This window comes from Falco rusticolus, chromosome 1, assembly GCF_015220075.1.
Source record: "Falco rusticolus isolate bFalRus1 chromosome 1, bFalRus1.pri, whole genome shotgun sequence".
Classification (NCBI taxonomy): Eukaryota; Metazoa; Chordata; class Aves; order Falconiformes; family Falconidae; genus Falco; species Falco rusticolus.
Window position 1 is genome coordinate 100,623,083 of NC_051187.1, and position 24,271 is coordinate 100,647,353.

The 24,271-nt window shown below is 46.5% G+C and overlaps 1 long non-coding RNA gene and 2 pseudogenes across 1 annotated transcript; all 3 read left to right on the forward strand.

The window, feature by feature from the left end:
- Positions 1–13,106: 13,106 nt before the first annotated feature.
- Positions 13,107–16,031, forward strand: LOC119149919. Its single transcript, XR_005104893.1, has 2 exons — positions 13,107–14,755; positions 15,172–16,031. It is a non-coding gene; the product is annotated as an uncharacterized LOC119149919 (long non-coding RNA).
- A 422-nt stretch (positions 16,032–16,453) lies between these two features.
- Positions 16,454–23,986, forward strand: LOC119149910 (annotated as a pseudogene).
- LOC119149900 lies at positions 17,663–19,319 on the forward strand (annotated as a pseudogene).
- Positions 23,987–24,271: the final 285 nt, after the last annotated feature.

Consider the following 24,271-nt stretch of genomic DNA (forward strand, 5'->3'; position numbering starts at 1 on the left):
TAAGTGACCTAACCTAAACCACTCATTTTCTGATATCTTAGTATCAGATTTGCCTCTTAGTGAAGAGTGGAATTGATATATATATATACACTTGGGCAGCGTTTTGTCCCTTGTGAACAGACACCTATGACTACAGCTGGCTGCCTGCTGAGTTCAGGGCTTCAAAACCTTCATGTTTTCAGCCATTGCAAGGACTGATTTTCCAAAGTAGTCTCCATCCTATGTTCTTCCTTACTTAGCAAGTCCTTAGCAAGCCTCATCTCTTTGTATTGAGGAGTAGGATTATTCTGGATGGTTGCACCCCCCACTGCAGAAGGTGAGCCCATGTCACTTCACTCCCAACTCTCTTACTGATTACTGACATGAAACAGGGCTGCAGGCAAGTGCTGTCCTGGAGACAGGAACTGAGGCAGGCAGTTCAGAAACTGCTGACAAAAATTTTCTGTTTCTGCTATTTTCATATTCTAAACTCGGAACTTCTCCCTCAAACAAAAGATGCAGGTCACCATTTGTGGGAAAGCTGAATTCTTGATGTTCATTTTCAGCTCCCCTTGTGGGGGTCAGGAGTGCACGTGCCAGAGCAGCCTTCCCCTGCATCCCTGAGCGGTACAAGCCTCATACCTGAGCTGAGGTGTGCCTGTGCTCAGCCCTCTACCTGGTGTGACTTCCTCACTTGCCCCAGACCTATCTCAAAACAGGTGTCTGGTGATCCCTGGACTGCATCTGAGCTCATCACCATCACTGGCCATGCCCTGCCTTCCTGGCTGGGCACAGGGGGACAGCACCCCATCAGTGCAGCGCTCCCCAGCTCCCTGCTCCTGGGCAGTGCCATTCCTTCTCTTTCTCTGCAGGACTGTTTTGGACACTGCCCTTCGGAAAAGCCTGTGTTGCTATCAGTTTCAGAGGGGTTCAATAAATGCACCCCTGATTTTGCTGCTAGAGCTCTTTGTATCCTTCCCAGCCAGAACTGGCATCATTTACCAACTGTGACGGTTGCTCATTTCAGATCCCTACTAGTACAGAAAATGAATAATAAAAGCCTTGCTCTGGCAGCATCAAGCAGAGCTAGAAAGCATATGTGCAGCTTGTTCCAGAGACAACTCCACAACTACAGCAAATTGTTTTTCTATCTTTAAGGATTTTCTTCATCCAAGGCACTGTTCAAGCCATGGCAAATGTGTCACTCCTTAATAAACAACTTGTATCAATTAATAATACTTCATGTCATACTGACAAGCCTCAGGGCTTCCCTGGTTATGTGATGTTTTTTAATTATGCCTTCAGACGTACATGGTCTTTTCTGATGGGGAGAGATGACCACTGGGGCAGGTGTTTCTCCCACTTCCTTTTCTTGTAGTGATTCCACCCAATGCTGGCATCAGCCTGACTGCCAGCAGAGTCTCCTCACAGCTACCCTGTAGGCTCTTCCCTGGTCCCTGCAGCCAGGTTAGCCAAAGAGCCTGCAAAAGTCCCTACTCCTGACCATAACCAGCCCTTATGTCCAAACTGGTGCTACCATAGTGCAGGCCAGGCATGTCAGATTTTGGGGATCATATTCTGGTGTCCCTATTCCTGTGGTGCACATCGCAGTCAATGCAGTTATGCCCATCACTTCTTAGCGCCCCGACATGGTAAACTAATGCACTCCTGCTATGCACTCTCCTCACTGCTGTCCTTTTCCACCACAGAATTTAATAATACGGGACAGTAAACTGAATTTTTTTTTCTCAATTATGCAAAAATGAATGCAAACGAAGGATATGAAACTTGGAAAAAGATCCTTAGAGGACAGCAGAAGCTGGGGGCAGGCCATGACATGGAGACCACCTAGGAGAGTGCATGGAGAGAGCTGATGCAGGCTGCAGCCTCTCTGTGCTCCCCAGGTCGCAGGGACAAGGACGTACTTAAGCACAGACCTCTGCTTCTTCATTGTAGGACAAAAGGACTGCAGTGGAAATACAGGTTGCCAGGCCCTGCTCCCTGCCCTCACAGGCAAGCATGTCACGCTGTTCCTTTGAATTTAATAAGCACTGCCTAAAATCTCTTCCTTTATGTCATTTTTGCTCTGCTTGAACAGCTGCTCCAGAGAGGACTGGTTTAGAGAAGAGGAACATCTTTTAATTCCCAGCCTATTTATATCTGGCGTGCAAATGTCAGCTTGTGCTGACACTGTCCTTCTTGTGAAGTGTTCCCGCTCCACCTCCATTGTGCAACTGTAGGCAGCAAGTGTACTGTCCCTCCTACCCTCTCCTGTTATTAAGGTGACCAAGAGTCGCCAGCCGCCTTTCATAAGAGACTGCCCGTTGCCCTGCCCCCTCCTGCCTGTTTCACTCACTTTCACAAGCAGCAACTGGTCCAGCAGGCAGAGCTCTTTGTGAGGCCCCATTCCTGAAAACACTTCCTGCAACTTCTTTTGCTTTCTATAGATTGCTTTCCATGGTATATCATAGTCATTCTCCAGTCGATTGGCAATCTCACACTTTCCTCTCTGGCTGGCAACAATAAGGTCCTTGTTGTCACATGGTTTTTGTTTTTCTCAAATATACAGTAATTCTAATAGGCTATCTAAGCCTCCTCCCTTTTCATGTTACCCCCCAGCTTTATGACGTTAACACATATCACCAACATTGCACTTATTTATTGTGCTGAAATCACTAACGGAATTATTAAAGTTGATGGGTCTAAAGATTAAGGAATTTTCACTGTCAGCATCTCCCTGATTTTCATGCTTTGCAGTCACCCTTGTTCTGTTTACGCAGCAGACCCTAGACGGCAAGGACTGACTGAAGAGCTTGTGCATGCAGAGCAGTATCTTCATGGAGCTGTGCAAAGAAGGCAGCACCAGCCCAGGCAGACTGCAACTGACATCTGGCAGGCGGTGACTTTGTTACAAACCAGCCTCAAGTCATCCGATGCCAGCCAGTGAACAATTGATACAGTGGTGGTGGAAGTTGGTGAGGTGATTACCAATGTGTTGTGGCTGCAAAATGGTTGATTTTCCTATCACCCCTGCAGTGACAGCCAGCTGGAGGGTAGGACAGTCCCAAAGTGCCACTGATGGCATGCATAAATGTTCCTTTCCTATACACACAGCAGCTGTGCTACAGAGACTCCGTGGACACATCAGTGTGAAAGAGTAACACCACTGAGGATGACTTCTTTGACCAGGAGGGCAGATATGACTGCTCCTGTGCTAGCAGATTCAAGCGTGCCCAGCATGCCTCCAAGCATCTGTTGTAGTAAACCATTAGACTGATCCCTGGCCCACACCTGTCCCCTTGCAGCAAGCGTGCTTCCTGAGTAATGCCTGGGCATGGTCGGAGCGGTGTAGGTGGTTTGTGTGCAGCAACCCTGCTTTGGAGGATGAGACAATTTATTAGCATAGATGTAAGCCATTCAATGCCAGTTGGCCTCAGCACCTGGGAGCATTCCTAGGCACATCTGATTTATTATTATAGACGCAGCCTTTGTGAATACCACTGTGGGATACCTTGGCAGTGTGCACAGTGCTCTGTGGCCCAGATCTATTTGAATATGAAAGCAATTTTTTGCTTTTAAAAAATAGGAGTATGTGCTGTTATTTCAGGAAAGCTCAATGTACCCTCTACTAGCCCGGCTGATGAGGCCGTTCCCTGCTATGAGAGGACCCGGCAGGAGATGGGTCAGTTGTGGACTGAGCTGCTGCTTAATGAACGCAGAACTAGTATTAGGCAAACTGAAAGCAAAATGGCTCTGTCTGCAACCTGGATGAGGTGCCAGGAAGCCCAGTGTTCTTCGGAGTAGTGGGGTGGGAGGTAAATGGCACAACATTTACAAGGATCACGCAAAGAGCTTTTGCCGGCGAGGGCTTAGGACATCATCAGTTCACAGGTTTGGCACAGGCAACTAAAAAGCTCATCTGTCATCACTGGGAGCAGTCCAAAAGAGGTAGGCATTGCAAGGGCTTTCTGGGCCTGGAGCTTTGTGTAGCAAGTGGTGGTGCCCAGGGAAATAGGGTAAGGAAATGTGTTGCTGTGTTACTTTGTCACATCTATGCCAACTGATAACTGCTTTATATAATTCTGAAATCTATTAAAAGTTCAGATCAGCCTGCCTGTTTCTTGTGTTTCCTTTAAGTACTTATCTGCCAATGGACTGTGGAACTAAGGTATTTAATAAAGCAGGTAGAAGGTGTTTAGAAAGAATAAATACAGCTTTGTTAAGAAATATGTAGACAGTAAACAAAGTTTGAAAATGGCAGCAAACTGCCTGCCATGCTACCTGTGGAGAGGATCCCAACCCCATGCAGCATCACGGCCCCAGTGACGGGGTTACATGTTATCAGTCTTTCTGCTCTTTTCCCCACTATTGCAGTGGACAGAAGACAAAGAAGCTCAAGCCTCTGCTGATACCAATGTCCTGACCAACCCCCTGCCCACGACAGTGTTTTCCAGAAGGTTTCTCAGGTCTGGAGTGCAGTAGTACAGAAATGGTGCTGGAGATGGAGAGATCTGCAGAGTCCCCTCTGCTCATGCTTTCTCACCCGCCAGCTACAAGTGTGGCATTCTGATACCACCTTACCTTCCCCGCCCATCAGCAGACTGTCCCCATCTCCTCTAGCTCCTTGCTCAAGGAGGTGGCTAAGCTCAGACTCAACCTGTATGTCATTGTAGCTGCTTGTACTTCTTCCCCTCCGCTAGTGGGTGAAGTTCCCTTCCCCAAAGCCCTCAGTGGCTGTTGTAGTCTAGAAAAAGTGCGAGCCCTGATATACAACGAGGGAATGACAATATTTTATTTGTCCTAGGAAAGTAATAAAAGCAAATACCTTTTCATATTCTTTTCTATAGCAAGGTCACAGCTAGATGCCTCTGACAGTTCACTAAGCCTTCTTTTCGATGTGTGTCTACTAGAAGCATTTGCCTCATAGGTTATTAGCTTCTAGAAACAATAGCAACAGCTTAAGATTTCCTAATTTTTACAGAAATCAAGAAAATAATTTTTGGCTTGGCAGAAGGCCTAGACAAACTTCAAATAAGACTTTTTTACCAATTAGGATCTTTATATCATAGCCCGTTCACGTTAATTTATTGCAGATGCTAAATTGGAAAAGGCAGTATTTTCTCAGCTCTCATAAAAGTGTTTCTTTGCTAAAAAACCTTTTGTCACTTGGAGGTGGAGCAGTAAATCAATGGATGAAGAAGGACTGCAAGTTATAAGAGGGAGTAAGAATTGCAGTGACATCAGGCTTCATCAGCCAAGAATCAAAAGATGTAGGTGAACACAAACAGGATGCTGAACTGTGATACAGAAGCCTGTTCATTCACCCCTTACGCTCAGGGAGCACATGAAGGGAACAGGTGCCTCTCCAGTGACTTTTCCAGTCAACACAGCCAAGAGACTTCAAAACAGATACCACCCAGGACACTGCCTGAATGCTAGCATTAGTGTCCTAAACTCAATATATGCTATGTGTAGGTACAGTGCAAATATGCAGTCTCTTCTGTTAAGTCTGCCGTTGTAAATACTTAAAAAGCAGTATTCTGTTAAAGCCTAGCAGAAAAAATCTCTAGCTGCAGGCTCAGATATTAGCTCTCCGTCTGGGCTCACACATGCTAGTGATGGCAGAGGAACAGACCACTTCTCCCCTTGACTGAGATCCCATAGCGAATAGTAGCTACCAAAACAATTTCAGTCATTGGTCATGAGATTACATGGAATTTTTCTCCAGGCAGCATCAGCTTGGCATCAGCTGTGTCTCAAGTGCTGATGATGTTCCTTCCTTCCCTGGTTTGTTCTTAAGTTTTACCCTAATGGCCCTGCAGACACTTGTTTGCATGCTTGCTTCCAGGATCCGCCCCAAGGCTGGGGTCCAATCCTGCTTCCTCTGCTTCCAAAGCTTTCTCTAAGACTGTTACTAGTCTCATCCTCAGTTAAAAATGCATTTGGTAGGCTACAATAGCCATCAAACATGGCTATTGGGCCCATGCTGGGTGAAGCCCTTGTCAACTTCATATTAGGGAAATTATCACTGATGTCTTGGCTTGCAGCCAGGGTCCAAACCAGCAATCTGGAACAAAGTTTACGTTTATGGACAGATGGCGTAGTGCAGTGTGGGTAAAAGCCAAGTAAAACCCCATGTTAATACTACAAATAACCCAGCGTGGACAGGGAAGCTTCAGTCAAAACTCTTTCACAAGGTTTTAGGTCTATTTTCTCACATAGCATCCCTCTGTCTCGCAGTCCTTCAGGGCCTACCACACCAGTGCAGTAAGGTGCAGGGCTCTGCAGAAGGCTTGTGTTGTGGGGAGTGAAAGACATCTGCAGAACTTACATCATGCATGCTCACAAATGGTTGTGGTCCAACAGGCTGTTTCTGCCACAGGGAGAGAGGAACAAGGTGCCTTTTTATATTCCCGTGCAAATATAATGAAATCATTGAGCACTGAGGAAAAGGGACCTCTTTCTCAATGTGACATGGGGAGCAGAGACAGCAGGGAATCCTATATTTAAGTATACTGATAGGAACCTTTTGTAGGATACATAAGCATCGAGCTGATCATGCCACGCACGGTATGTTTTGTCTTAACATGGATGGGAGACCAAGGTCAGCCTTTTAATACTGTAGTAACATCACCAGGTTTTGTGAGCTTTTGTTAAAGTAGGGGGAACTTCACTGCTAGTGTGGATGAAATGTTCTGATTCTCCTCTGCCTGCCTACATTTAGGTAAGAAGCTGTTCTTTGGGGAAGAAACAGGATTGCACTAGTGGGTGCGAGAGCTTAAGGATCAGACTTGTAGGGCTTGGTGCCATGGGGGAATGGCTGTGGTAGTACAGTGGAACAATCAGTAATGGGCGTAAGCTGTTACACGAGCACAGACCGCTCTGGCATTTCGAGCATGAGGATGGATGAACGAGCTTTGTACTAGGATTTCTCAATTTGCCTAGGAGAATGTCTACATTGCCATTTTGACCAGTCCGTATCACTGCAATACTGTAAGTATGCCAGCACAGCTCTGTGCACGGCTTAGCATTCCAGAGTAAAACTGGCTTTGCTTCTAAGCAATGAGTATGTTTCCCCGATCAATTTACACTTAAGCGTGGAAAATGAAGAAAAGTTTTTCTGGCTGGTAGGAGCCAACACCTTCTCTGCTTTACACTTACGGCCTGGGAGGAATGGTTTTACTACCATTGAACCACAAGGGGGAGAGAGGAAAAGTAAAGAACAGCTGGGTTTAATGAGCTGGAACAGGTGCAGGTATTAAAGCAATGCCTACACTTGTCATGCAAAGCGTACCCACATGTATATAAATGACGAGCAATTTAAATCAGTATTTCAGTTACAGAATTTACAATGGGCATTATACCCTGAAAAAGGTTCAAAACTTGGTAGCTTAAATTATTATGGGGGCGTGAACTATTAGTCTGTATTTTAATGTGTGATGGACTTTTCATTCTGGACTATATAATGGTTTCCTTTTAAAGCTGTCTGTTCCTCATTTCTCATATTTTATGTCAGGCTATGTGAGTGCTTCCAAGGCAGATTCCTAGAATGCCAGTTAAGTAATCATTTCTTCTTTTGAAGACTGCTCCAGAGGTGATGCATCAACAGCTTTGAGTCTTTGTGCAGTGCTCCTGTGTAGTTGAAAAGGAACAAGCTCAAACCCATTGAAGAGAAATGTGATAGCTTTATAATTTCAGTGAAAGCATTAGAAATAAATCATATGTCAAGAGGATCTCCATACTTCCACACCAATGCAGTCTTAAGTGACAGGATCTGGTATTGGGAATACAGAATTTTCTCTGTAGGGTTAAAGATGCCAATTTATATTTATGCAGATAAATTTAACTGCTTAATTTTAGACTGAGATTAACTATTTTTCATGCTGGTAGCTTGACAGTTTTCAGTATTTAAGTGAGACAGGGATGAAATCATTATAGAAAAACTTTTAATCAGTGACTTATTCTCTAAATCAATGCTAATAGTTAGTCCTAGGGCCAGAAATTTAATAAAAACGTAATGATTATTAAGGATGGCTTATTCTTTTTAATAATTCCTTATTATTAAGGATGGCTTAGAGGAAATGAAATGCCCCAAGAAGGTGTCGCTTTTGCAATAACAACAGTATCTGTATTTAGAATTCAAAACAGCTTTTCCAAATTACCTATGAAAAATCACTATTTCACTTATATGGATTCAGTCCATAAAAGTCTTCCCCTACCTTCGGACAGTCACCTGGAGACATGTGGGCTGCAAGCATAACTAGCAACTGCCCCCAGGTTGAAGAAATCGTGCATCTCTGGAGAGGATTCAGCCCGCGAGGATTTGGATGGTCCACTTTGTCAAGGGGCTGGTGCTTGGCAGACATTTGTGAGGTGCCTTATGCCAAGAGCTCTTTCCAGCAGACGGTAACAGCTGGGTTATGCCCAGCTTCAGCAAAGTACAGAAGGAGCCCTTATCAAAGGCCCGCTGTGTGATCCCAAAGGCTTTTTCTTGCAAGTGAGCTTTTGTTGTATCAGGGCAGAATTCGCTCAGGCCGCTGGGGAGGACACGCGTTGAGAGACCTGCCTTGCTACGGCAGAATATCGGTCTGGGTCCTGCATCACAGGAGACCCAGTGACTCAAATGGAATCTGACCTCTGTGAATGTGAAATATATTCCTTAAAGTAACAGAGGTCTCTTCTTACTGCTGGTGTTGAAAATACTTGTGGTACTGGATATTTTTAATTACTCCAGGAGTGGCCATTCAAACATTGTAAGGAAAAACAGAAGAGTGCCTCAGCTCTTTGCGGTTGTCTTTTTATTAACGGGTGGACCTGTGCCACACAATGCTCTGTACAACAGGTGACTATGTAAATTGCCGACCTTACTCCATATGTATATTCTAAATGATCAGTTTATGCTAAAATTGCACCAAAATATGCATTTGATTAGATGCATCAATAAATTATGTTTCATTGTTTTGCTTTGCTAGCAATAGTCTTATTTTACTCGTACTATGCTGTCAAATCATTCCTTGAAGCTGCTCTGGAGTAACCAGGAGCCTAATTAGCAGGCCTGCAATGGCTCAGAAAGCTACATTTTCAAATCCTGATAGACATCCAATACTCAAGAATCCAAATTTAATTCAAAGATTTTTTTCCAGACTGCACCTTTAACACGTGTCAGAGCTGTAACACATGCCAGTTTCCATGCAGTTTAAAAAATGCCAGAAAAACAACAACGTAGGGAGCAACTGGCCTGTGGTCAGATCCTGAATTTTTGGGGCAGTTCTGGTGCTCACATACAACAGCCAAAATGCAGTTCTTGTTAGGTGACATTATTAGCTTGCTTTCATTTAGAAATGTGGTTCTGGTGCTCCTGTTGTCTTCATGTGGGGACTCTGCCTGTAATCCCCCATCTTTTTTTTTTTTAATACAGTGTCAAGTTGGAAGCCCATTGACAGACAATGATTTAAACCCATACAAGTTTCATGGAGATAAGCAGCTGGATGGAAGGTACAAACTGGTTTTAAAGTCTACACAAAGGAGAGGCGTTATGTCTGCCTCGAGTCCAGAAAATACTTGGATAAGTATTTTTATATCTTCTTAAACATGAGGGAATCTACTGGAAATTAGTACCGTTTGTTCCGCTGCTCAAAGAACTACTTGCTTAGATGTGCATAATACAAAAGATTCACCAGTCCAACATATAGGCGACTTAAGACGAATTCTTCATATTGCTTGGAGCTTGTGCTGCTGCCTGTAGAATGCCAGGCAAAGATCCACCTCCAAACCCAAGACCTCCAAGTGTCGACGTGACTGATTTTTACTGTTCAGGCCAAGAACAACATCGTCACATCTCACAGAAGGGCACGGCTTTTCCTCGGTTCCTGCTAAAAACCTCAACTCAAAGTACAAAATTAATTAGATAGCTAGAGGGAAAAGATACACACAGACACACACGGGCGGACACACAGAAACACACACAAAGACACACACACACTCAGGCACGCACTCACTCAGGCACACACTCACTCAGGAAGACACTCAGGAAGACACTCACTCAGGCACTCAGGCACACGCTCAGACACTCAGGTACTTGCTCAGGCACACACTCACTCAGGCACAGATTCGGCCAGACACTCATTCAGGCATCCACTCACTCAGACACTCACTCACATAGGCACTCAAGTCAGGCAGACATTCACTCATGCACACACTCAGACACATGCTCACTTTAGAACGCACTCAGGCACACACTCTCTCAGGCACTCATTCAGGAACTCACTCAGGCAGACAATCAGGCACTCAGTCAGGCACACACTCAGGCACTCACTCAATTAGGAACACACTCAATCAGGCACAAATCCATTCTCACACACACTCAGGCACTCCCTCGCTCAGACACTTACTCAGGCACACACTCACAGGCACACACTCAGGCACACACTCATTCAGGGAGACACTCAGGCACACACTTAGGCACACACTCACTCAGGCACACACTTAGGCACACACTCACTCAGGCACACACTCAGGAACTCTGGCCCTCACTCAGACACTCACTCACTCAGGTACACACTCAGGCACACACTCTTTAAGGCACACACTCAAGCACACACTCAGCCACACAGTCATTCAGGTACTCAATCAGGCACACTCATTCAGGCACACATTCACTCACGCACACACTCAGGCCCTCACTTGCTCAGACACTCATTCAGGCACACACTCACTCATGCCCTACCTCACTCAGGCACTCAGTCAAGAAAACACTCAGTCAGGCATACACTCACTAAGGCACACACTCACTAAGGCACACACTCAGCCACATGCTCACTCAGGCACACACTGGCTCAATCAGACACTCAGGCACACACTCACTCAGGGACTCACTCAAGCACACTCTCAGATGGGCACTAAGGCACACACACAGGCACAATCTCAGGCAAACACTGAGGCACACAGCCACTCAGGCACACAGTCACTCAGGGACTGACTCAAGCACACTCTCAGACAGACATAAGGCACACAGACAGGCACACACTCAGCCACAAGCTCACTCAAACACATGTTCAGGAACTCACTCAGGCACTCACTCAAGCAGACAGTCAGGCACATACTCACTTTAGCGCACACTTGGCCTCACATTCATTCAGGGACTCACTCAGACACACACTCGCTCAGGGACACACTCAGACACAAACGCACTCAGGCACACTCAGGCAGAAAGGCACACACTCAGGCATACACTCAGGCACACATACACTCAAGCACACACTCGGCCACACACTCATTCAGGCACACTCACTCAGGCATACGCTCACTCAGGCACACGCACACTCACTCAGGTGTAGAGGCATGAAGCCGGGTTAATTAACATTGCTAACACACGGCTGTGGGCTGGCTTCAGAGCGTGGGTTGGCTGATGTAGACAAGGTGCAGCTGTGGCTGGTTCTGTGAAGCGGTTGGGCAGCCAGTGAAGAGGGAGCAGCCGAGGGAGAGAGAGGAGGAAGAAGCAGAGAGAAGGGAGTGTGTGCCCTGGCTGAGAAGAGACTGGGAGAAGGCAGCAGAGGGACTGGCATGGACAGTATGTTGGTACGTGGTGGTAAAAGGCCTTGTTGCAGCTGGCTGGTTTGGAGAGATCTGCGACGCTCAGGCAAACACTGAGGCACGCGCTCACTCAGGCACAAACTCACTCCTGCACACAGTCACTCAGGGACTCCAGGAACACTCTCAGCCAGACACTAAGGCGCTCACTCAGCCACACGCTCACTCAGGCCCACACTCTGGCACACACAGTCACTCAGACCCACACTCACTCAGGCACACACTCACCCACTCACTCATGCAGGCACTCACTGACTCTAGGCACACACTCATGCCCTCAGTCACTCAGGCACTTAGTCATGCAAACACTCGCTCAGGCACACACTCACTCAGGCACATAGACAGACACTCAGGCACATACTCAGCCACACACTCACTCAGGCAGACACTCACTCAATCACATATTCAGGCACACACTCTAGCCACACACTCAATCAGGCACACACTGACTGAGGCACACTCTCACTCAAGAACGTGCTCAGGCACACACTCACTCAGGCAGACACTCAGACACACAATCAGGCAAGCAGTCACTCAGGGACACACACAGGCGCACACTCACGCAGGCACACTCTCACGCAAGCATACTCTCACTCTGGCACACACTCAGACACATGCTCACTCTAACACACTCAGGCACACACTCTCAAGGGCACTCTGTCATGCACTCTCAAAGGCGCATGCTCACTCAGGTGCACACTCGCTCAGGTGCACACTCACTCAGGCACACACTCAAACACACGCTCACTCTAGCACACAGTCACTCAGGCACACACTCAAACACTCAGTCACTCAGGCATGCACATACTCAGGCACATACTCAGGCAAAAACTCAGCCACACACTCACTCAGGTAGACACTCTGGCACACACAGTCACTCAGGCACACGCTCAAACACTCACTCACTGAGGCACACTCACTCACTGAGGCACACACACTCACTCAGGCACACACCTAAACACTCAGTTACTCAGGCACTCACTCAGGCAGACACTCAGGCATACACTCACTGAGGCACATATTCAGCTACACACTCACTCACTCTAGCACTCACTCAGCCACACACTCACTCAGAAACACACACTCACACAGGCAAAAACTCAGGCACACACAGTCACTCAGGCACACACTCAGGCACAAACTCACTCAATCACATGCTCAGGGACTCGCTCACTCACTCAGGCACTCACTCACTCAAGCACTCACTCACTCAGGTATACACTCAGACACGCACACACTCAGGCACACACTAACTCAGGTGTTTGCTCACTCAAGCAGACACTCTAGCCACACACTCAGGCACACACTCACTCAATCACATGCTCATGGACTCAGTCACTCACTCAGGTACACTCCCAGGTACACACACTCACTCTCACTCAATCACATGCTCAGGGACTCAGTCACTCAGGTACACTCTCAGGTACACACAGTCACTCAGGCACTCACTCATTCAAGTACACACTCTAGCCACACACTGAAGCACACACTTACTCAGGCACACACTCAATCAGCCACACACTGAGGCACACACTGACTGAGGCACACACTCACTCAAGCACGCACTCAGACACACACTCACTCAGGCAAGCAGTCACTCAGGGACACGCTCAGGCACAAACACACTTGGAAACACTCACTCAGACAGACTTGCACACACTGAGACACACACACTCAGGCATACACTCACTGAGGAACACGCTTGGCCACACACTCATTCAGGCACACACTCAGAACTATGCTCAGGCACACACTCACTCAGCCACACATTCACTAAGGCCCACACTCAGCAACACGCTCGCTCAGGCACATGCGTAAACACTCAGTTACTCAGGCATTCACTCAGGCAGACACTCAGGCAGACACTCACTCAGGCACACAATTACTCAGGCAGACACTCGGGCCCTCGCCCGCTCAGGTACGCACTCTGGCACACACAGAGTGTGCCGTCTCCTGCTCCCGTCTTCCCAAAATGGCGAGGATTGCTTGTGGCGAGACGAACAAGCTGGTCCGTGACCCTCCTGGCCAAGGCTCAGGCTGACGCCCTGACCAAAATTAAGGCTTGCCTGCACAGTGGAAAGCGCATGCGCAGCCGCAATTTGGAGCCATGCTTTAAGGGGGCATGAAAATTTACCCTTTTAAAATGCCCGTCTCCTGGCTCCTGACTCTCAACCCCCACAAACAAACCTTATACGTGCTAAAAAATGTTTGGTTGGGGTTTTTTATTTATCATTCGTTATGTGGTCTTGCTGTGCTGATGTATCCACGTATGATGATCGCCATGTATCATTCCATGTTTTATACATTTGATTCAACGTGTTGTAGAGTGTTATTGTTTACTTCCTTTTACTTAAATTCATGACAGAAGTTTCTAGACCCATACGGTACATGCGCGTTTAGCTAAGGGGTTGTGGAAATCTATTTTCCTACTGCGTATCCTGACCCCAGCTTTGACAGAGCAGGGCAGCAGACCACATGGACTGCAACTGCTTCGCTTTGTGTTGTCGAATTCACGGGAAATAATGGAATACCTGTATGTTCTTGTACCAATTTATTTTGCAACCTCTGTTTTGCTAACTATTGCTGTAATTTTTATGATGATACTTATTACTTGCCCTTGCAAACGCACACCTTGTAATTGCCCATGTAACCCTTTTCCTTCTGCTTCTGAAACCAGGGACCATGAAACCGGGTTGTAAAAAATTTCGGTTTTGTAATGTTAGTTTATAATATAGTTACTAGAGATGTTGTTAGTTATTAGATGTCGTTAATTATTGTGATACGTGTTATCTCTATTCCTTCCTCCACGGGGTGGTGTAAGAGACTGCGTGGGTGAGGCCCACCATGGCCACAGCAGATGTGCTGTCTCAACATTGCCATGTCAGTGAATGCGCTGTTGAGGCAGGAAGGTAACACCGCTGCCACAGAAGAGATTTGCCTGTACCTTGTTAAAGGAGGAAACCGACTGACGCCATGGAGCAATGGGGGCGGCTGATCCCGCAAAGCTTAACCAAACCGCCGCGCATGTGCCCAGACTTGGGGTCGGGGGGGGTCAAGGTGCCTGGAGGCCCCTGAGGAATGTTGGACATGTACGCCATTGTTGGGTGGGGGGTGTGGTTGAGCAGAACAGCTTGTAACAATTCTATAAAAACCGGAACCAACTAACGCCAACAACCTCCTACGCCAGGTAACATGATGACTTCTTTGTAAACTGTAAGAAAAGTCTATCTGTAAAAAGTTGAAAGGGAATAAAATAATAATTTACATCTCCTTAAAGAAGGCTAAATTGAATAAGGCTACATTTACTTTTCAAATGCATTATCTGTTGTTACAGAAGCTGGCAAGTCTCTAGAGACAACATGGCAAATTCGGGTCACACTTTTGTTTAAACATGATTGCCTGCCTTTCAAATTTGGTGTTTACACTGAAGTACTCTAACTACAGATATTCTGGATTACCAGTCCTTAATATCAGTGTTTCATGTGACCTGTTCATATATCTGTACGCTGGTTTATTGTAGGCTTGATAGCATCTACAGGAATTTTGTTCGTCTGTCTACTGAAGTGTCAGATTACCTTTTTGTAAGTGTTCTTCTGCCTCTAGGCTGTGAACAACTTCAAAAATGGAACTGGCTACACAAAAGGGCTCTGTAAGCAGATTCAGCAGCAGCAGCAGCTGCTACCACCACCGCTACCTGTGACTGTGACACCTCCTGCTGCTCAGGTGACTGCCACCAAACTTTCTAAATCTTGCCCCTCTTCCAATCAGCGGTGTGTTGGAAGAGAAGGTAAGTTTTATTTCAACATATGCTGTTGAAATACTGTATTTATTAGAGCTTGTTTTCCAGCTGTTTGCAATTTATTCACAAAGGCTGCCTGGTTTCTGTAGTAAGACAACTGGCATTACCGTCTTCTGAGCCCCCAAGAACGATCAATACCCTCAACTGGTAAGTGACTGTAACTTTAGAATTTCTTTTTAAAAATTGCCTTCAGATGAACTGAATGGGATTTTTTCTTTTTAGCTCTCCCTACTCCAACAGGTCATCCAATGACAGCCAGTAGAATTCACTCAGCAGTTGGCAGACCAGGCTGGGAACCGTAAATATTCCACAGAAATCCAGTCTATGACTACTTGTAACCTGTTAAACGAGGCCATAACATGCACATAACTTCCACAACAGCTGGTTTATAATTAAATAAGTATGCATAGATAGTTGTGGAGAATACAAGTCGTAATTAATTTTTAAATGGCTCAATTTGAGTTGGCTTTAACAAAGGGGGATCTGTGCTTGCGGTAAAATTATTTCCAATAAAACTTCAGTATGTGATTGTAAAGAGGACTCTGAAAAATGAACACTTTGAGGAAACCATAAGTACATCTCAAAATCAAATATAATCACAGGACAAGGTGGAAAGCCACCCTTTTGATTACTGGCTGGACAGGGCTGAAGAAATTGATTTCCCAATAGAAAACAGCCTCTGACGTTCTATTTTTAATGACTTGGTTGATAGTGATTGAGCAAATTTTTGGAAGAGTCAAAGCTATTATTTTATGACAAATAACGTTCACATACCAGTAGAGGCCAGTATACGCCCCCTTAGATCCATCCATAGCTACGGTGGTTCATGCAATAGAAGTGAGTGGAAATAGACTTACCCTTCCTGTACGTTTTGACACTAACAAAGCAGCAGCTGTCTTAGCTTGTAAGCAGAAATATTTACATGTTACCATGCTCCTCAATTTGCAGTAGCAGTGTATCAGCAGCTGAAAGCAGCTTTGACATAAGCATATGGAGAGGAAAAAAAACCCAAAAACAAATTTGGGAGAGAAAAACGTGGTGTGACTGACCGTTTTGAATTAACTCATTTATTTCCTTTGTGTTGTGTTTGGCTTTTTGGCTGTGTGTTTTGGTGTTTTGGTGTTTGGTTGGTTTTGTTTTGTTTTTTTTTTTTTAAGGTTTAAGTCTCCCTGTAGTGCTTCATCTCACTCTACAGGTTTGTATAAACACTCCAAGTCAAGATCAGGTTCTTCCCACTTTCACTGCTGCTCTCGATCATTTAGTCATGCCCACTCTTGTTCCTACCTGCAACCGCTGCCATATCCTAGAAGAGGCAGAGGGAAGAGTTGTAACTATCATTGTAGGTCCAGGTCACATGGCTATCCCTGTTCAAGGTCATGGTCACCCCCATACAGAAGATACCATGCATGGTCAAGGTCTCCAGTATTTAGAGGCCACTCTCCCACTAAACAGGCCACACCTTAAGGGGAAGGAGAATGGGAATGTTTCAACAGATACACAGTTCCACCATATAATATGAAAGCTTACCATGGCAGAAGTGTAGACTTCAGAGATCCATTTGAAAATGAAAGATACAGAAAATGGGAAAGGAACTATAGAGAATGGTATGAAATTTTTCACAAGGGCTATGCTGTTGGTGTTCAACCTTGACTTTTAGTAAAATGAAAGAACTTTTCTCCAGATAGGTTAGGTCCACCTGGAACCAGATGAGAAAATTTACAGGGATGTAAAGAGGATTATCCTGGTGGACAGAGCCATGGAAATTGTAATAGGGCTGGAAATTACCTTGAAGAACCTTCTGGAAGGGAGAGTCATGGCATCAAAGATCCTACAAAATCAAAAGAGAAGGAAGTGCAAAATCCCCTGGGAGATGGCAATGGAAATAAACATAAAAAACACCGGAAGAGAAGAAAAGGGGATGGGAACAAAGGATTTCCCAATACTAAGTTGTTACAAGGTGCAAGCAAAGCAAGAGCCCATTACAGCAGAAGACACTGAAATGGACTCTCTGTTCATGCTCTCAAGCAGAGATGGGGCCAAAACTTTAGTTGTGTTTACCTCTCCACAATTGCTTGCTTACATGTTGAAACAAGAATGTATATCTAATTTCTCCATCATTGGTAGAAGTAGGACATGAAGGAAATACCAGATCAGACAGTCCCCAGTCTGGTAAGAATCTCGTGTCTTCATTGATTAAACGTAGAGTCACAAGATACTAAATTAATTGATTACTCATCATCTTAGTTAGCGGACTCATCCTTTCTCTTGTCTGTTCCCTTAATTGAACACCTTCGGAAAAAATACTGAAAATTTAAGAATTTAAACAAAAGCCGCTTCATGAAGCATTACAAAAGATGGCAGTTTGTATCTCACCCATTACAACTGCACACTTTTTTCCTCTTAACACTAGTTCTACTGGAGGAAGCCCCATTATAAAAAGTGAAGGAAAGCCAGGTAAAAAAGGAAGTGTTATTAAGAACGTGAAGGATTATAACAAGGATATTACAGCCCCTGCTGAAAACATCATTATAATGATTCAGGTCTCTAAGTCAAAGTGGAATGAAGATGACTTTGAGTCTGAAGAGGAAGACATTAAAACTACCCAAGTGCCCACAGATGCAGGAAAACCTGCTAGCATTATAAAGACTGTGAGTGCTAAGCCACCAAACCCCGTAAAACACAATGAAAAAGAGATGAAGCCTTGGGGGAAACACAGAAAACTACCAAAGAGTAAGTTATGAAAGCTTCCAGCATGATGTAGTAAGGTCAAAGAGTTCAATGTCAAATGAAAAAGGAAAAAACAAAGACTGGGGTCATTCTTTGTCAGGCAAGGACACTTCTGAGAAGAGCAGTGTTCAGCAAGAAAAAGACCACTTGGAACATGCAACTGAACAAGGAAATGGACAAAATATTTCTCAGTCTTCCAAAGACCGTAGATCTTCAGAGAAACATGATCCTGGCCATGGGTCCACTGCTAAAGACTTTACTCCTAACCAAGACAACAGGTCTCTCTGTGATAGCAACAGAGATCATTCCAGTTTCAAGTGTAATGATGAAAAGAGTAAATTAGCAAGAAGAGACTCCCCTTCTCAAAACAGAGGATCTATGTTAGTATAGAAAGGCAAGCCAAGACAACAAACAAGCAGAGCCATCCAACAAAAGCACTGGAGATGCCAGAAGGAGCAGCTACAGTCCCCCCTCCGCATGAGCGGAAGCGGTCTGATCCCAAAGCTGCTCATGGTTCAAAGCGTACATTGGAGGAACGCAAACCTCTAGATAAAAATTGAGGAAAAGATAAAGAGAAGCATGTACCAGAAGTAAAGAGCAAAAAAGAGAAACAGCCAGGTGGTGATAAACCACCTTTGAGACAAGAACCACCAGATGTAAAAAATGAGAAAAAGAACACGCCTGGACAAAACATTAGAAGTGTTGTCAAGCCTAAGCATCAGGTAAGCAGCTCCTCACGGCTCTCTTCTGATCTAACTCAAGACTGATGAGGCTCTGCTTGTACCAGACTACAAGGAAGGCAACATTGAGAGTAACGGATCGGCAAAAGCTGAAGCAGCTGCAAGGGAAAACTCCTAAAGGACCAAAAGAGAAGGCTATTGATACAATGAAAGAGGACACAGCAGCACCTGCTGCAGCTGACCAGCCTGAGGGAAGCCGAAGCGGTCCCATCATTAGCTGCAGCTGTAGTCAAAGCCCTTCTGAGAGTCAGCCACAAAGCCACACCAGCAGTGCCAGCTCAGGAGGCAGTCCAGAGAGCGAGGGAAAGAAAAAGAAAAAAAGAGCAGAAGAAACAAACACAAGCAGCAAGAGGCTCATAAACAGCAATGAATCAAAACTGGAAAAGAGCCAAAACCTCAGCACGGTGGGGGTTTAGGGTGTGTGAAGTTAGGGCTGGGATTACGGTAGGGGTTTAGCAATAGTGGGGGAGGGATAGGGGGTTATCGATAGCTATGGTGGGGGGTAGGGGGTTAGCAACAGCCGGGGGGAGGGTTTGGAGGTATGGGGGGGGGGTAGGGTTTGGACGGCAGGGTAGGCGGGGTTATGAGCTAGGCTGGGGGGCTTAGGTTTCTCTACAGTTAGTTTTAGGGTTGTGACACATTCATAAATGTCAAATTTGAGTATGAAAGATTCACATGTTTAAGTCCAGGAAGCAGGAGGTCCTGTTAATATAAAATAAGGTACACAACGTGGCTTACAGGGTTAGGGTTACCAAGCTCCCTAGTTAGCCCTGCCAGACTTAAACAAGCCCTTTCTATTATATTTACCTGAACTGCAAGCAATAGTCAGGGGGGCCAGACAGTCTGCAAGCCATAGGCTATTACTCAGCAGAGCCAGAGCTCGTAATTCACAGCAGGATTTCACGCAGCTGGGCTGTTGCAGCAGCAGCAGGCGTGATGGAGAAAGCACGAAATGTTGTCCTGAGGCACTTCTTAATACTGATGGTTCGTTCCTTACTTAATAGTCATCCTCTCCAGAGTTCAAGCAATTGTGGATGTGCTGCAGTTGGGATGTACGTAGGTTTGTGGCAATAAACAGAAATGGCCACTGGCTTCATTGGCTGAACTTCCTGTAAGTGCAAGGAGACACTCAAACAACCTGAGATGTCCCCTCCCTGTGCTGGCCCTGCAGCACGGGCAGCCCAGTGCCACTTATCAAAGCTCTCGGCATCTTTCCCAGGCTGTCTTGCCCTGGCTGGCTGCTGACAGGAGGGGACAGCTGGTGGGGACAGCCTTGGGGGTGACATAAGGGACACCAGGTGGTGACAGGACATCGGGCAGTGATAGGCCCTGGGCTGTTGAGAGAGCCACCACAGGCACAGGGGCTGACAGGAGGTGACACTGGGTGGTGAAGGCCCCGGGGGGGGGGGGGGGGAGTTACAGGAGGGACACGACAGACCTGGCATGGGGTGGGGAACAAATTTAGGGACAGATGCTGGGGGTGGGGCAGGTGATTCAGGGGAAGGCCCACACATGCGAGGGAAGGGAGACAGGCACACGGAGGGTCTACATGCATAGAAACATTCATTGATAGGGGCACCATAAAAACTGGTGAGTTTTGCTTTTGGTTTTGGCATGAAAAGCTTTCCAGTTGCACAGATCCCAGGGGATTTGGCTTTCGAGGGAGACCCAAATGGTTTCGCCTGTTGCAGACCTAGAATTAGGAGGTTCAGGGTATTTATGTGCCATGGCAGTGGCTCCCACTCCTTCTGCGCAGCCCCGCAGTGAGAAGTCTTTATTTAGGGGAATCAGCCCCAAATCAGGATGGGCAAGGGCAGCTTCTGAAAGTGCTTTTGTATCTTCCATAGACAGGTATTTAGAGGGGGCTAGCATTTTAGAATCCTTTCTATTAACAGGGTTCCTTTGCATTTAAAATTTTTCTATAGCCTAGATGTCATAGTGACCAGGAGATAGATAGAAGACAATGTAGAAAGAAAATTTAAACCCTGATTTGGTAGAAGAAACACAGGAATATTTAAAAAAACGTGGAGAAGGAGATGGATAGGAAGAACCATAATAAAAAAAAATTAAAAGCAACAGGGTACAAGACACACAGGAAATAGTTAAAAAATAGGCACAGGAGAGAGGGAAACAGAAAGAGAAATTAAAATGCAATGGGGTATAAGAAACACAGGAAAGCACTGAAAAATCAGGAGAGGTAGACAGAGAAGGAAACAGAAGAAAATTAATGGATTAGGTGGTAGAGGGCAGAGCTGGAAGAGTCACAAGTTTTGGGGAGCAGACAGGTAGCTGGGCTCACGAAGAGGGAGACAGAATCAGAGGCAGATAGGGAGGCACACAGAGATGTGGGGAAGGACAGCAGAGATGGACTTGGATGTGCACAAGAGAAGGCAAGACTCACCACAGCTCCTGGCACCAGCAGGAGACCTTCACCACCCCGACACTTTTATCCCCGTCTCGGTGGTGGGCACCTCAACGCTCCTCCACCATGAGGCTTCCCAGCAGCTCACACCTCCAGCCCATGGAGACACCGAGCTCCCGGCACCGTGTGCTGGTGATGCGCTCCGGATCCTTCCTGGCTGCAAGGCCTGGCGATTCCTTGCTGGAGGCACCTGCCTGCAAGACCCCCTTGGATTCCCTCCTCAGCCAGTTCCCCTTTGCCAGCTCCCTTGGGCAGGGGTGCCCAGGCAGCCCCTTTACAGCTGGAGCCCCTTCACACAGCAGGGCCAGCCCCATCCTCAGCCTCACTGGGTGCACCTGGGGCTGCCCCAGCTGGAGTCCCAGGGGAACAGGGGCCATTGCCAGAGCCCCACAGCACATCACACACCCCCCTGCACTGGGGCACGGCCAGGAGCTCTGCACCAGGGGCTGCAATGCATCCAGGGGCACAGAGGAGGCAGGAAATGTTTGTTCATTAATGCACGTAAGAAATCCTGGCAGTGAGTTGGCCACAAGACTCAATGTCCAAGTGCAGCAGGACAGGGGGATAAAAGGGAAAAGCAGGAGGAAGGACAGAGGGAGCCGGAAAACGGGATGCTGTGAACAAGAGAGGGACAAGGAGCAGGACATGGGTGTAGAGAGAGGAGGGCTGAGAGACTGAGCAGGAAAAAACAGGGACACTGAGATGGAGGGATAAATAAGAGACAGAGAGCAGAAAAGAAAGGTGGAAGGGACCAGCAGAACAGCGAGACAGAGGGAAGACAAAGACGGGGGGGGGAAATCTGAATTGATAGGGGAAAAGAAACACGGCAAGAAATAAAAAACCCAGAAATCGGGAGCTGGATAGAGGTAAGCACAGAAAGAAAAATTTGAAAAGAGACATGGCACAAGAAACACAGGCAAGAACTAACAAATAGGGACAGGGAGATAGAAAAGAGGGAGATGTAGAAAGAAAATGTAAAAAGTGATAGGGTACAGGACTGAGAGGGAAGAAGTAGTATAGCCAGGGAGATGGGATAGAGGGAGACAGAGAAAGACATTTTTGAAAGCCACAGGGTACAAGAACGATAGACAAGAATTAAAACATAGGTACACAGGGCTGCATATTGGGTGAATAGGAAGGAAATTTGAAAAGCGACTGGGTTCAAGAAGCACAGGCAAGAATTAAAAAATAGGGATCAAGAGTCTGACAGAAGGGAAGATGTGGGCTGATCTTTGCTGGCTGCCTGGTGCCCACCAAGCCCCTCTGGTGCTCCCCCCTCCTCAACAAGATTGGGGGGGGGGGGGGGGGAGGGTAGAAAATACAATAAAAAACCCTTGTGGGTCATGATAAGGAGAAAGGCATTGCTAACCAATTACTGTCACAGGCAAAACAGACCCAACATAGGGAAAATAATTTAATTTATCGTCAATCAAAGCCTGATCAGGATGAGAAATAAAAACAAATCTAAAAAACACCTTCCCCCTGCCCCTCTCTTTTTTTCCTGGACTTCTTTCCTTTTCTGACTTTTCCACCTCCTCCCCCTGAGCAGCAGAGGGGGACAGCATTGTCTCTGCTGCTGCTCCTTCCTCATGCTCTTGTTCTGCTCCATCATGGGGTCCCTCCCACTGGGCTACAGGTCCCGCCAGAAAACGTGCTCCAGCATGGGCTCCTCTCCACGGGATCACAGCTTCCTTCAAGCACATTCACCTGCTCCAGCATGGGGTCCTCCATGGGCTGCAGGTTCATGTCTGCTCCACCATAGACCTCCATGGGCTGCAGAGGGACAAGCTGTGTCACCATGGTCTTCACCACTGGCTACCGGGGAATCTCTGCTCCTCCTGAAGCACCTCCTCCCCCTCCTTCTGCACTGACTTTGGTGTCTGCAGGGCTGTTTCACACTCACATTTTCTCTATCACAGCTCCCATGCAACATTTTTTAGCCCTTCTTAAATATCACCACAGAGGCACTAGCAGTGTTGCTGATAAGCTCAGCTTTAACCAGCAGCAGATCTATCTTGAACCCGGAACTAGCTGTGCCCAACATGGGGGCAACTCCTGGTTCTCCTCACAGAAGCCACCCCTGCAGCCCCTGTCCCTCCCTAGCCCAGCCAGCAAAACCCTGCCATGTAAACTCCATACAGCAGCAATCGGCTACAGGGCAGAGAGGGGGGATTGAAAAATGGAAAGGAAGCCATGGGGGACAGGGGAGGCAGTCAATTAGCTATGAGCTACAGGCCAGAGAGGAGGAAGAGACAGGGAACCTGACTGAGAGAGATAAGAAAAACAAAGAGTACTGATGGGCCACGGGGCAGAGGTGCAGGAATTTTAAAAGGGAACAGTGAGGTGGACAGACAGAGACTGAGAAATACAAAAAAAACTTTGATGAGCTAAATTGGAAGAGGTAAAGGAATTAAAGAGTAGGGAGCCAGACAGAGAGAGAACGATAAAGACAAAAATGGGCTATGGGACAGGGAGGGAAGAAATTAAAACACAGGGACAGGGGCCTAGAATGAGAGAATGTAAGAAAGAAGAAGCATATCTAGAATGTGGGGCAGAGACAGAGAGGGATTTAAAAACGGACATGGAGGCAGACACTAAGAATTGGCAGGGGTGGAGGGACTGTGAAGGGCTAAAAGGTCGAGGGGAAGGAATTTAAAAATATTGGGATAGGAAGAGAGACAGACGGAGAAAGACAAAAATAGGCATGGGCTGCAGGACAGACAGAGGATCGGAAAAAAAGAGGGACAGGGTACAGCACTGAAGCACAGAGAGAAACAGAAAAGAGAGAGGTAATGACAGAGAAAGAGGGGGACTTGGAGAATGAGGGAGGGAGAGGTACAGGCAAGTGCAAAAATTACATCAGTGAGAGAAAGAGAAGCAGGGGAAGGGAGGGATCGGAATGCAGAAGAGGGGTGACAGCCCCGAGGGTCCAGGACTCACTGTAGCTTACACTCTTGGAGCTGCTGGGTGAATCTGACACTTCAGACTTCTGTCTTTGTCTGTCTCTCCCCCTCC